Source organism: Temnothorax nylanderi, unplaced genomic scaffold (assembly GCF_030848795.1).
Source record: "Temnothorax nylanderi isolate EJ_2023f unplaced genomic scaffold, tnyl_v1.0 TNYL_tig0330_pilon, whole genome shotgun sequence".
NCBI lineage: Eukaryota > Metazoa > Arthropoda > Insecta > Hymenoptera > Formicidae > Temnothorax > Temnothorax nylanderi.
In genome coordinates, this window is record NW_027249392.1 from 12,945 (window position 1) to 25,908 (window position 12,964).

Sequence of the window (12,964 nt, forward strand, 5' to 3'; positions counted from 1 at the left end):
ATGTCCTTCTTGGCTTTCTTTGATTTCCTTTTTTTCTTTCGGTGATCTTTGACATCTTTCTTCGACGCAGCGAATGCACTCGCCCCGTCCTCGTTGTCGACACTTAATCTTGCTTCTTCACGAAGCAGTCTTTCTTCAAGGTTGTGTAGAGTCTGACGATCCGGATCGACGCTGTCCCAAGCGGTTTGAAGTGTACTGTATTTAGGCGGTAAGCTGCTCAAGATCTTGGCAATCACTGTCAGCTCTGACACTCGTTCACCCACATCTTCGAGTTGCGCGGCCATGTTCCAAATTCTCGCAGTATGCTGGACAATCGAATCACTCGATGCCATCTGATATTCATGGAACTTCTGTAGCATTAAAAGTTTGTTTGTGGCAGATTTTTGCTCATGAATCCGACACAAGTTGTCCCACATGTCTTTCGCCGTTTCACACACTAGTAACGGCTCGAGTTGAGCGTGTTCGAGTGCCGACGATATTAGGAACATCGCCTTGGCATTACCCCGATGCCATGCTTTTGCCACGGCCGTCGTCTGATCCTCCGGCTTCACTCGCGAGCCACGGATGATATCGTCGATTTCGTTTGCGATGAGTAGTGAGTTCATTCGAAATTTCCAACTTTGGAAATTCGTTCTATCGAACTTCTTCACGCTCTTTGCAGAGATGTCCTGAGACATGATGCGAATCACACGCGCTCGTTCTCTTCACGAAAGTTCAACCGTACAATGGCTACCGCCCGCGCCTCACGTTCGCGACTTCGACTTCCTTTTTCACAAGGTTTATACGCGGTACGTAACCTGGGCCCATAACCTGTTATAACTTCGAGAGAATCGCACTCACCACTGCCGGCAGGTTATCTTGTGTGAAAGGATCGAGGGATATATTAGTAATAGAATTTATTTGTATTACAAGTACTCAGCACGCGCTCGTGAGACGGACACCCAGAACACACTGCTCACAAAAAAACTGCACGCAACTAACTAGACAAAAGAAAGTTCAAATTGGCAAAACTAGCGCGTCTCGCCGCCGCCACAAAAAAAACTAGCCGCGCTTCCCGCCTTACCGACACGAAAAAACTACTGCTTCAATAGATACTTATGTATAAGCATATCATTTTTATTAAATTAAATTATTAAATTTATTACGAAAAATATTACCCCAGCCAGGATTCGAACCTGGAATGAGGGAAGCTCCAGATTCGAATTCTGGCTGGGGTAATATTTTTCGTAATAAATTTAATAATTTAATAAATTTAATTTAATAGAAATGAGATGCTTATACATAAGTATCAAAGATTATATCAATTTAGAAAAGACCAAATCCCATGGTCACGACATTGCCAAATGTTGTTGATTAAAAATAGAGTTTTCTTGTTAATCACTTATTGGCGGAACAAACATATACTTTTCTGTAAAAAATAAAAATTTTGTAATTAAGAAATAAAAAAAATTGTAAATTTTTCATTAAAGAGAACTGAAAAAAAAATAAAGTTTATGCCTTTATGAATTTTATGAAAAAACATTTAGAAAAAGTTAAAAAAAAATTTAGAAAAAATAAAGGATTTTAAAGAGAAAGAGCGCAATTATGTTTTATCTTGGGTTGCTGCTGGTTGTCGAAGCTTGCGATATCCATCCCAGTCTTTGGCATTGGTCAGGCAAGATGATAAAGATTGATAAAACATTTTTTCTGTTATTATTCTACCATCTGGGGATTTTTGCGGTAACGACATATTACATCTAAAATAGTCAAATGTAACTGATATATAGATATATAAATAAATTGTATTATATAAAAAATTTTATAATTTAAATTTATATTTTATATAATTTTAATTATAAATTTTATTATAAGAAATTTTAAGATTTAAAAAATTTTGCTTACCGAATAGAGAGTTGTAGAAATAAGTGTTTTTCAGTACAAATTTATTATTTGACAGTTTTATTGCCGTGCATTTCATGGCAAAATCACGATGTAGGAATTTTTTCACTACAGCGATAATAGACTGTTTCATATTTGATCCTATCAACTGTTCTAATACATCTTTCTGCAAAATAATTATATTTACAAATTAAAAGAAATTATAACGCAATAGCAAAGCAAATACTTACGAAATCCTTCGCGAATTCATCATTTGTTTGTTACACTCCGAATCAAATGTTTTAAATTCTTCAGTAAATTGAATTTTGACAAAGTTGTATTTTTCAACAAAGGCTGGAGTTGAAATTTGGTTATTTTTGACAAGCATTAAACGCTCGATACTGTTACGTAATGCTTGGATGTCATTCTTCATCAAATTTATTTCAATTGTCAACTTTTTCATAGCGACATAAAGAAATGTTAAAGCTGACGGAACAATCGAAATATTAATACAATTTAGCAACATGAATAAAAGTAATCTAGATATTTCATATATAAGATGTTTATAAATTATTATAAGAATATTAATCACTTTTTTTTAATGAAGTTGTATCTGTAGACATTTCCGAGAATTCTACATTTAGTTCGTCAGGAAGAACGTTAACGTCCTCAGAAGCTGTATTGAAATGATAAAAGGTTAGAGAGTAGGAAAATACATGTATGTCATGAACCTTTTTCTGGTAAATTGACTTATGAATAATCCGTAAGATTATGTTTATTAAGCAAAATAATTTTTTATTTTTCATATATTTCATTCTACTTTCATTTAATAACGAGAATAGCAGCTTTGAAGAGAGCATACAGTCTGTGTTTTACATTGTAAGTATACATCATCATAACATTTTACCAAAATTCTTCAACATAAATTCTCAAAATGGAAAATCTTTCTCCACAATGAAAGACTGTATGTTTTCGAAAGACGCTCTTCTCGTTATTAGGTGAAAGCAGAACGAATTATATAAAAAATAAAAAATCATTTTTTGGTTGCTCAGTCAATAAACATGAGCTTACGACTCCCTCTTAAATACAATTAAACAAATTCTGTAACTAAAAAAAGTACCTTGCTCTTGAATTGTTTCAGTAGTAGTACTCGAATTTTCAACTGTCTTCTTATTAGGTTTAAGGCTGGATGTAAATGATGTATTTGATATGTTACTTTTGACAGAAGACATGTATGGTTCATCAATTATATTTTTGTATTGTTTTGGTTTCTTTGATTTCTTTAAAACTGTTTGAGATTTTGACTTTTTCTGGGTAACAGCTTTTTTCAGTGTCTCCTGTTTCATGTTGATATTGTGTTTCGGCTTAGTTGGCGTAGGTGTTTCATCAGAATCTTCAATTACAATTTTTTTGTCTTTTGTTTGTCTTTTCCATTCTTCATCAGAGCTAGTTGTGTCTGTATAACCTTAAATATGATAAACAAATGTTAAAAATATCATTAATACTTCTCTTCTAAATGGATCATGATATCTTCATTTTCCAAGTACTTAGTTCAGATGATGACTCTGAGACCGGCGTTATTCTTTTACCACTTAATACTCGACAAATAATGCCGACACCTGGCGCGGCCTGGGTCAAGGGCTGCCAGGGCTCTAAAATTTTCGATACTTTCCAATAATTGGGCGCCAGTTAGTTTTGCGAGAACTAACAAACTCACGTTTCATCCACGATTGATATGAGACACTCAAGGGGAGTTCCGTCGGGACCCAAGGAATTTTGCCGAAGCCAAAAGAAAGTCAGGGAGATAACAAGCGATATATGAGTGTATTGAGGTTAACTTACATGTTCGTCGTCCGCCACAAACGGCCCGCACACTCGTTAACAAATTATGTTCGCCGCTTCGCTTGACAAATTACACACGACTACAATCTTTTCGTCGAAGTCGCTCGAAGACCGGCAGACAGCTGACGCAAAGACGCGGGACTGATCTCGCCGAAGACCGACGGGAGAGTCCTCGAGATCTCTCGGTCGTTCCGCTACCACGCGCCCACCCCCTTCGATCCTCGCAATCGTTGCGGGTCGATATCGCATATCGCTACCCTATTGGCTCGCCGTCTCGACGGCTCACAGGGCTCGGCGCTTGACTCGCAGGGCAGCGCGGGAAGCCGAAAATTCTGTCGGATAGATTTTTATATCGAGCGTCGATGTCGAGGGAAGGATCTTAAACATTAAATGTCAATGTCGAGGAAGAGGGTTTTCATTTTCCTGTCACAACTCATTATTCTCTTTAGACAGCATTTTTTCAACATCTCACCATGTATCCTGGCGTCCTCCAATTTAATCCAAGTACCCATCTGAGGTATCTCTCATGTATACCTTCAACCTCATTTCTTTCCTTCCATCCCCATACTTCAGCCCCGTATCCCATCACTGTCCATATCAAGGTGTCATATAACCAGATCCTTCTTTTCCAATCCTTTTTCCACATTCTTTTCCCTATCCCCCAAACTTCCCTCATTACTCTTGCCGCCTTCTTTCTTCTCTCTCTGATGTGCGCCTTTTGTCCCCCATTTTCCTTCAGTGTGTATCCTAGGTATTTAAATTCCTTAACTTCTTTTAATTTCTTTCCTTTCCACCTCCAATCATACTTTTTCTTCCTTCCTCCACCCTTTCTGAATCTCATTATTTTTGATTTCTCAGTACTCAATGTTAAACCCTTTCTGTCCAGGTATCCCTCTAGCCTGCTTATCATCGATCTCATGTTCTATTCCTCCTCCGCCATCAGGGCTACGTCATCCGCATACATTAGCGTGTAAATATTCTCCCCTCTCAGCTTTACACCTCCCCATCCTCCCTTCTTCATATAATCTTCCATGTCCGCGATTAATAGGTTAAAGAGTATCGGACTTAATGGGCACCCTTGTCTCACACCCTTCGCCATCCAGAATGTTCCTCCGCTCTCTCCTCCCGTTTTTACCCTACTCTTCGTTTCTCTCAGTACCTCCTTTACCCTATCTACTAGCCCCTGTCTCACTCCTCTCTCTATCATCGCCCTAATTAATACTTCTTTGTCCACTGATTGTGAGTCGAACGCCGCTTTCAAATCTATGTAAAATACTGTCATCTTTCCTTTCTCCTTTCCCAATTGTCTGTTTACCAAGTAGTTCAGTGCGAATATTTGGTCCATCGTCCCCATTTCTTTTCTAAATCCTGCCTGATTATCGGGCATCAAATTCTTCGTTTCCACTTCCTTCCTTATCCTTTCTGCTAGTACCGCTGTGTAGATCTTGTACATCGAAGACATAATTGTTATTCCTCTATAATCCTTCACCTTTCGCCCTTCTCCTTTCTTTTTACAAATTCCATACCTCTCCATACCTTTTTAAAAATTTCCCATATCCATTTCACCATTTCTTCTCCTCCAAATTTCCACGCCTCGTTCGGTATCCCATCATTGCCTATTGCTTTTCCTGTTTTCAACTTCTTTATTACGTTTCTTACCTCCTCCAGTTCTATCTCCTCCTCTTCTTGCCTTTCCCTTCCTCCTTCTCCCTTCACTACCCTATTCTCCATCCCACCCATTAAAGGGGTAGCCTGGTCAAGCGCCCAAAAAAAAAGTGATTTTTTAAAACTGTTGTATTCAGAATCTACAATTGCAATCAATTTAAAACTTTTTTTGCACACTAGTATAACTCTTAGACAATACAAAAAAATTTTATTCATGAAAAACAAATTATTTAAACAAAAGATATAGCAGATCTTGTTGAGCGCCTTAAATTCGAAGCACCAAATCAACGTGCAGTCTCTGGGTTGCAAAAATGATCCAATCTGAAAATTTTAAATGATTTTGTAATCTATATACTCACATTTTCTATATGAATAGACGCAAAATTTAAAAAATTTAAAATTTCAAGTTTTACAGCAATTTAAAAAAAAAGACCGATTTTTCGCATAAAAAAGTCGGTAAAAATGGGCAATAAAACTTTTTTAAACAATTTTTTTAAAATAATTTTTTATTCATATAGAAGAGAATTATGTATTTTCAAAGTATGTTAAGTTTCAAGTCAATCCGTTTATTAGTTTTTGAGTAATCGTGCACGCCAATTTCAAAAACATGTTATCGAGAAAAACGCGTTTAAAGTTTTCGGTAACTGCGGCAACTGCGTGCTCACCTGCTCGGAAAAAGGCTCGGTTGGTAGACTTACCGTTCGAATTTCGAAAAAACATATATAGCCCCGTATTCTACAGATGTTGGGGAGTATTTTAAGCAAAAAAAAAAATGACTTTTTTGACCAGGCTACCCCCTTAATTCCATGAAGTACTCCTTCCACTCTTCCAGCTTTATCTCTTCGTTTAGCCTCTTCCTTCTTCTTCTTACTCTACCTATCAACTCCCATACTTTTCCTTCCGTTCTCGCTTCCCCTATTTCTCTTATCATCCTTTCCTCTTCCTCTTCCTTCTTTCTTTTGCACATTTCTTTGTATTCCCTCCTCCCTTCTCTGTACCTTTCCGCCTCTCCTTTTCCTCTCCTCCATTTTCTCAGCTCTTTCCTCACTTCCCTTTTTCTCACCCTGCATTCTTCGTCCCACCATCCTCTTCTGTTCTTATTGGTCCTTCTTCCTCCCTCGTTTTCAATTTCCTCTATTCCTTTCCTTATCCTTGACATTCCTACTTCCATCTCCTCTTGTAGATCCCCTTTTCCTTCCTCTAACATCCCTAACCTCTCCTTGAATTGTGTTCTTCCTTCCTCGCTCCATATTCCTCTTCTTCTTCTTCCTTCTCCCTCTCTCCTTCCCTGCTTTCTTTCAAGTTTACCTCTCACCTATACTATTAGTGGGTGATGATCTGAGTCCACGCTTTCTCCCACTTCCTGTATTTCCACCCTTTCTCTAACCTCCTCTTCCCCTATCACGTAATCTATAACTGTCTCGCCTCTTCCTCCTGTATACGTAAATTCGCCCTCTTCATCTCCTTTCACGCTTCCGTTGAATATCATCCAACCTCCTTCCTTTAAGAATTTCAATAGCTTTCTTCCGTCCCCGTTTATTTTCTTGTCTTTTGATCTTCTCCCTCCTCCTTCCATTCCTCCCTCATCCTCCCCCTCCCAACCTCCTTTCTCACCCGTTCTGGCGTTAAAATCTCCACCCATTATAGTTTTTACTCCTTTCTCCCCCTCTTCTGTCCTATCCTTCAAGCCTTCTAGCTTCCTGTCTATGTCATTGTTTACATATAACCCTATTATTTTCCATATTTCTTTTCCCATTCTTATCTTACATTCAATTTTTCCTTCCTCTTCCTTCATCCTTCTTGCTTCATTTATCTCTTCTATTCCCTTCCGTATTCCTAATAGCATGCCTCCACTCGCTCTCCCTTTTTTGTTCCTCCTGGTCGCTATCTGCACTCTCCATCTGTATTCGCTTGGGACCTTCTCTTTCATCCTCTCCCATCCCCTCTCATCCAGCCATGTCTCCATCAATATCACTACGTCCCATTCTTTTATCTCTTCCCAGAACTCTTTATCCTTATTTGCTATGCCCGCCACGTTCCAAAAAACCACCTTTCAAGTCTCCTCCTCTGAAGTGTCATTCCTCTTCTCTCTCTCTCCATTTCCCTTATCCTCCTCTCTATCTTTTCCTCCTACGTTCTCTTCTTCATCCTCCTTCTCGCCTTCTTTGTCCTCCTCGTCTTCTTCTTCCGGGTTGCCTCCATCCTCTGCTTCTCTTATTCTTCCCCCTTTTTCTTCCACACTTTTCCTTCGTTGTCTCGCAGTATCCTCTCATCTTCCTCCCACTTCCACCATTTTCCTTCTATTTGTACTTTTCCATATCCTACCCTTACTCTCCTGCCGTCTCCTCTCTCCTGTCTCGCAATATCTTCTAAATTCCATCTCATCTTTCTCTCCTTCCATGTCAGGTCATCGTCTATTCTTATTCCTTTTTCTCTTAGTCCTCTTCTCTCTATCATGACCTTTCTCTTCTGTTCTAGTCCCTGTAGATCTATTACTGCCATCCTTACGCTTCCCTCTCTGCCATCTTCAATGACCTTCTTACAACTCACTTCTGCCTCTATTCCTACCCCCTTTAGGATTTCTTTCACCTCTTTTTCTATTTCATTTCTCTTTCCTTTTGTTCCTCTTATAACTATGTTCTTTCTTCTTTCTTCTCTCTCTCATCTCTAATTTCTTATCTATTTCTTTTAGTTTTCTCTCCAGTCCGTTCTCTCCTACATCTTCTTCTTTTCCTTTTCCCTCCCTCTCATTTTTAATACCGTTTTCTCCATTTCCATTATTCTCTCATTCATCTCCTCTTTTTCCTTCATCCATTCTTTTTCTCTCTCTTCCATGATTCTTTTTAGATCTTCCACCTTTTGTCTAATTTCCCTCCCCTGCACCCTCATTATCTCTATCATTTCCTTCATTCCTTCTCTCATCTCAGCTTTTATCTTATTCTTCATCTCCTCTATCCAGGTTCTTTCGTCTCCTGTACTTTCCTTGCCTTCTTTTTGCAGAGATCTTTGCACTTTCTTACTCCTGTTGAAGGCCCACTTTTCCGATTCCTCGCTATCTATCTCCCCTCTCTTTCTCTTTATTAATTCCAAATTACCAGTACTTCCTCTTCTCTCCCCTCTTCCATTCTCCCCCGCTAATTATATCAACCTTGCCGCTTTTCCTAAATCCTCCATCATTTTCCCTCGGCTATATCTATCTCTCAGGTTATTCTATATCTCAGTGAGCTTCCCTTCTATGTCTATACTATCCTATGCCCTCACGCGTGTCGCCGCGACAGCGCTACGCCGTGACGCCCTTGCCTATACGCTCCGCCCCTCTCTTCTTATTTATTCCGTGCCTACCTGTCTGACCGTTGCCCTTACATTACTTTTCCTTTCCCGTATCTAGCCCTATCCTCTCACTCTGACCTGTGTCTACTTACACACGCTCTCTCCCTCCTCCACTTCTCTCTCTCGTCCATTCGCTGACCTCTCACACACCCTCTCACACTCCTCTTTGCCTGATTTTCGCCCAGTCACTCACACACGTGTCACTCACGATAGCGCCGGAAGCGGAAGTCCTATTTTTAACTATTATTGCTTCCTTATAGAGGAAGCTTTGATTGCGTATAAAGTTGGGTCTAGTCAACCAAATTTAAAAGAATTATATATGAAATAGGGGTAGAAGAAACCAAAGAAAATATTGTTTTTTGAGTTTTTGATGTTAATATGTTCAGAGTGTTCTAAAATGTCGAAATATCGCATTAAAATCGCATGTCCGTATGTGTGTGTGTGTGTGTGTGTTATGTGTGTGTGTGTGTTATGTGTGTGTGTGTGTTTATGTGCGGACTTAATGTCCGTGGTTGCTCTAACTTCCGCAAATATTGAGATATCGGGCTGTTTTTTTTTTAATCGATAGAGTATCATTCAAGGAAGGTTGGTATTGAATTTGGCGATGATCGGTAAAGGGGTTCTTTTTTAACAAAATTTTAAATTTTTTTAGAAAGTCCGTGGTTGCTCTAACTTCCGCAAATATTGAGATATCGGGCTGTTTTTTTTTAATCGATAGAGTATCATTCAAGGAAGGTTGGTATTGAATTTGGCGATGATCGGTAAAAGGGTTCTTTTTTAAAAAAATTTGAATTTTTTTAAAAATGTCCGTGGTTGCTCTAACTTTTGCAAACATTGAGATATCGGGCTTAATTTTTTTTTAATTGATAGAGTATCATTTAAGGAAGGTTGGTATTAAATTTGGCGATGATTGGTAAAGGGGTTCTTTTTTTAAAAAATTTTGAATTTTTTTAGAAATGCCCGTGGTTGCTCTAACTTTTGTAAATTTTGAAATATTGCGCTATTTCTAATTTTATTATATTCTTTAGTCTTTTCTACCCCTATTTCATATATAATTCTTTAAAAAAAATTTTTTTTTTAATTTTTTAATTTTTTTAGAAATGTCCGTGGTTGCTCTAATTTCCGCAAATATTGAGATATCGGGCTGAATTTTTTTTTAATTGATAGAGTATCATTTAAGAAGGGTTGGTATTGAATTTGGCGATAATCGGTAAAGGGGTTCTTTTCTAAATATTGGGCTATTTCTAATTTTATTATATTCTTCAGTCTTTTCTACCCCTATTTCATATATAATACTTTAAGATTTGGTTGATTATCGGTATATCTAATAATCGGTAAAAGAGTTTTTTCTTTATAAAATTTTGAATTTTTTGAGGATCGATGAAGGGATTACCGATTTCTGCTTAAAAAGTGTATAAGACGTACATGTAATTTTATATAGAGTATCATTAAAATAAAGTTGTTTTGAATTTTGCGAGGGTCGGTGAAAGGGTTATCGATTTTTGCTTAAAAAATGTGTAAGTTATTTGATGGATAGAATATTATTTAAGGGGTTACATGGGTCTTGAAACTTCAAAAAATTCATTTTTTTGATAATTTTTTATATAAAAGTACAAAGTGTCAAAAATATTTTCCCAAAGTTTCAAATTGATCGGAATAAAACTGTAGAAAAGAGATAGTTTTATAGCCCGACGTATTTGGCATGACTCGACCGGCGTCGGTCGGTGCGGCGGCGCCGAGCGTCTCAGAATTCGACTTCGACAAGAACAAAAAGACGCTTTAGACATCGCAGCTGCAGAAGGGCCTCTACTTTATGGACCTGGAATCGATGATTCCATGTAAGTTGAAAAAAAATTGTTTTCTCTGTTTTATTCCTCTTTAAAACTTTACGCGTTTTTCTCAAAACCACTTTTTCGAAGACGGTAGTCAAAATTTCTCAAAAACTATTGCACCGATCGACTTGAAATTTTGCACACTTCTTTTAGACATGATTTACTTGTCCTTGAACGAAGGATTTATTTTATCTTCAATTACAACTCATTTTACAAGCCAATACATGGCCTAATTTTATGCCAAAAATGACATCTTTTGCAAGAAACGCTACCAAAAATTCAATTTTCAATTTTTTTTTAAATCCTTCCTTCAAGGACAAGCTATACTCACCTACTATAAGAAAAACTTTGGGTTTTTCATTTCAGATAAAAATTAAAAAAGTTATGCTGACTACCGTGGGGACACTTTTTTCTGGATGGTCTACTGGAAGCAATTGCCAACGGCTGAATTTTCAATATTTTCCTTTGAAATTTTGAGGAAATATTGTTTACATGTATTTTTATATAAAAAAAAATAAATTGTGTAATTCGTGTCGTATCTTTAAAAAAAATTCGAGAAAATAAGCTTTTTTTTGCCTTCAAGACCCATGTAACCCCTTAAGGAAGGTACTGAATTTGGCGATGATCAGTGAAGGAGTTACCGATTTCTGCTCAAAAAGTTACATGTATAAGTTGTATATGTAATTTTATATAGAGTATCATTAAAAGAAGGTTGGTATTGAATTTGGCGATAATCGGTAAAAAGGTTCTTCTTTTATAAAATTTTGAATTTTTTTAGAAATGCCCCTGGTTGCTCTAAATTTTGTAAATTTTGAAATATTGGACTATTTCTAATTTTATTATATTCTTTAGTCTTTTTTATCCTTATTTCATATATAATTCTGTAAGATTTGGTTGATTAGTTCTTGAGCTAAAGGAATTTAAAATGTTGAAAAATTTAATATAAAGAAAGAACCTTTTTAGCGATTATCGCCAAATTCAATACCAATCTTTTTTTAATGATACTCTATATAAAATTACCGATTATGTATATTAAGCAAAAATCGGTAACTCCTTCACCGATCCTCGCCAAATTTAATACCTTTCTCAAATGATACTTTATCCATCAAATAACTTACACATTTTTTAAGCAGAAATCGGTAACCCATTCACCTCGCAAAATTCAAAACAACCTTCTTTTAATAATACTCTATATAAAATTACATGTACATCTTATACACTTTTTAAGCAGAAATTGGTAATCCCTTCACCGATCCTCGCCAAATTAAATAACAATCTTCCTTTAATGATACTCTATCCATCAAATAACTTAGGGTAGATTGAGGCGAATCGGATTAATATAAGTTTTAAGACAATTTTCGTTAGTGTTTTATTTTAAACGAGCTATTTTATCGTGCTAATTAGTAATCCGATTTGCCTCGGTCTACCCTATTCATTTTTTTAGGCAGAAATCGGTAACTCTTTCACTAATCTTCGCCAAATTCAAAACAACCTCCCTTTAATGATACCTTATATATAAAATTACGTGTATGATTTGTACACTTTTTAGGCAAAAATTGGTAACACCTTCACCGATCATTGCCAAATTCAACACCAATTTATCTTTAATGATACTCTATCCATAAAAAAAGTATGCAAGTAGAAACTTGCACATTGCTTCCTCATAGTTTTTAAGTGTGCAAGTAAAAACTTGCACATTCCTTCCTCATAGTTTTTAAATGTGCAAGTAGAAACTTGTACATTGCTTCCTCATAGTTTTTAAGTGTGCAAGTGGAAACTTGTACATTGCTTTCTCATAGTTTTTAAGTGTGCAAGTAGAAACTTGTTTAAGTGAGCAAGTAGAAACTTGCACATTGCTTCCTTATAGTTTTTAAGTGTGCAAGTAGAAACCTGCACATTGCTTCCTCTATGAGGAAGCCAAATTAATAAATATCTACTAATAATTATGCATAAAAAAAACAGGCTTCCTCATAGAGGAAGCAATGTGCAGGTTTCTACTTGCACACTTAAAAACTATAAGGAAGCAATGTGCAAGTTTCTACTTGCTCACTTAAACAAGTTTCTACTTGCACACTTAAAAACTATGAGAAAGCAATGTACAAGTTTCCACTTGCACACTTAAAAACTATGAGGAAGCAATGTACAAGTTTCTACTTGCACATTTAAAAACTATGAGGAAGGAATGTGCAAGTTTCTACTTGCACACTTTTTATATCAATTATAGAATAATATATAAATTATATAATTTATATAAATTATTATTTACATAAAAAACAAAAATTATATTTTTTAATAAAATAAAAATATAAGATTAAATTTCAAATACGTGCTGCAGAAGTAAAACACGCTTTTACCGAGGAAATCAAAATCGATGAACTTGAATCGTACATCACCAAAGACATCGAGGAATTTGAGAGGCAGGCAATAAATTTTAAAGA

The 12,964-nt window shown here is 36.5% G+C and overlaps 1 pseudogene; it reads right to left on the reverse strand.

Annotated features, from left to right (window-relative positions):
* Positions 1-1,197: 1,197 nt before the first annotated feature.
* Positions 1,198-2,245, reverse strand: LOC139781351 (uncharacterized; annotated as a pseudogene).
* Between the last annotated feature and the right edge of the window lie 10,719 nt (positions 2,246-12,964).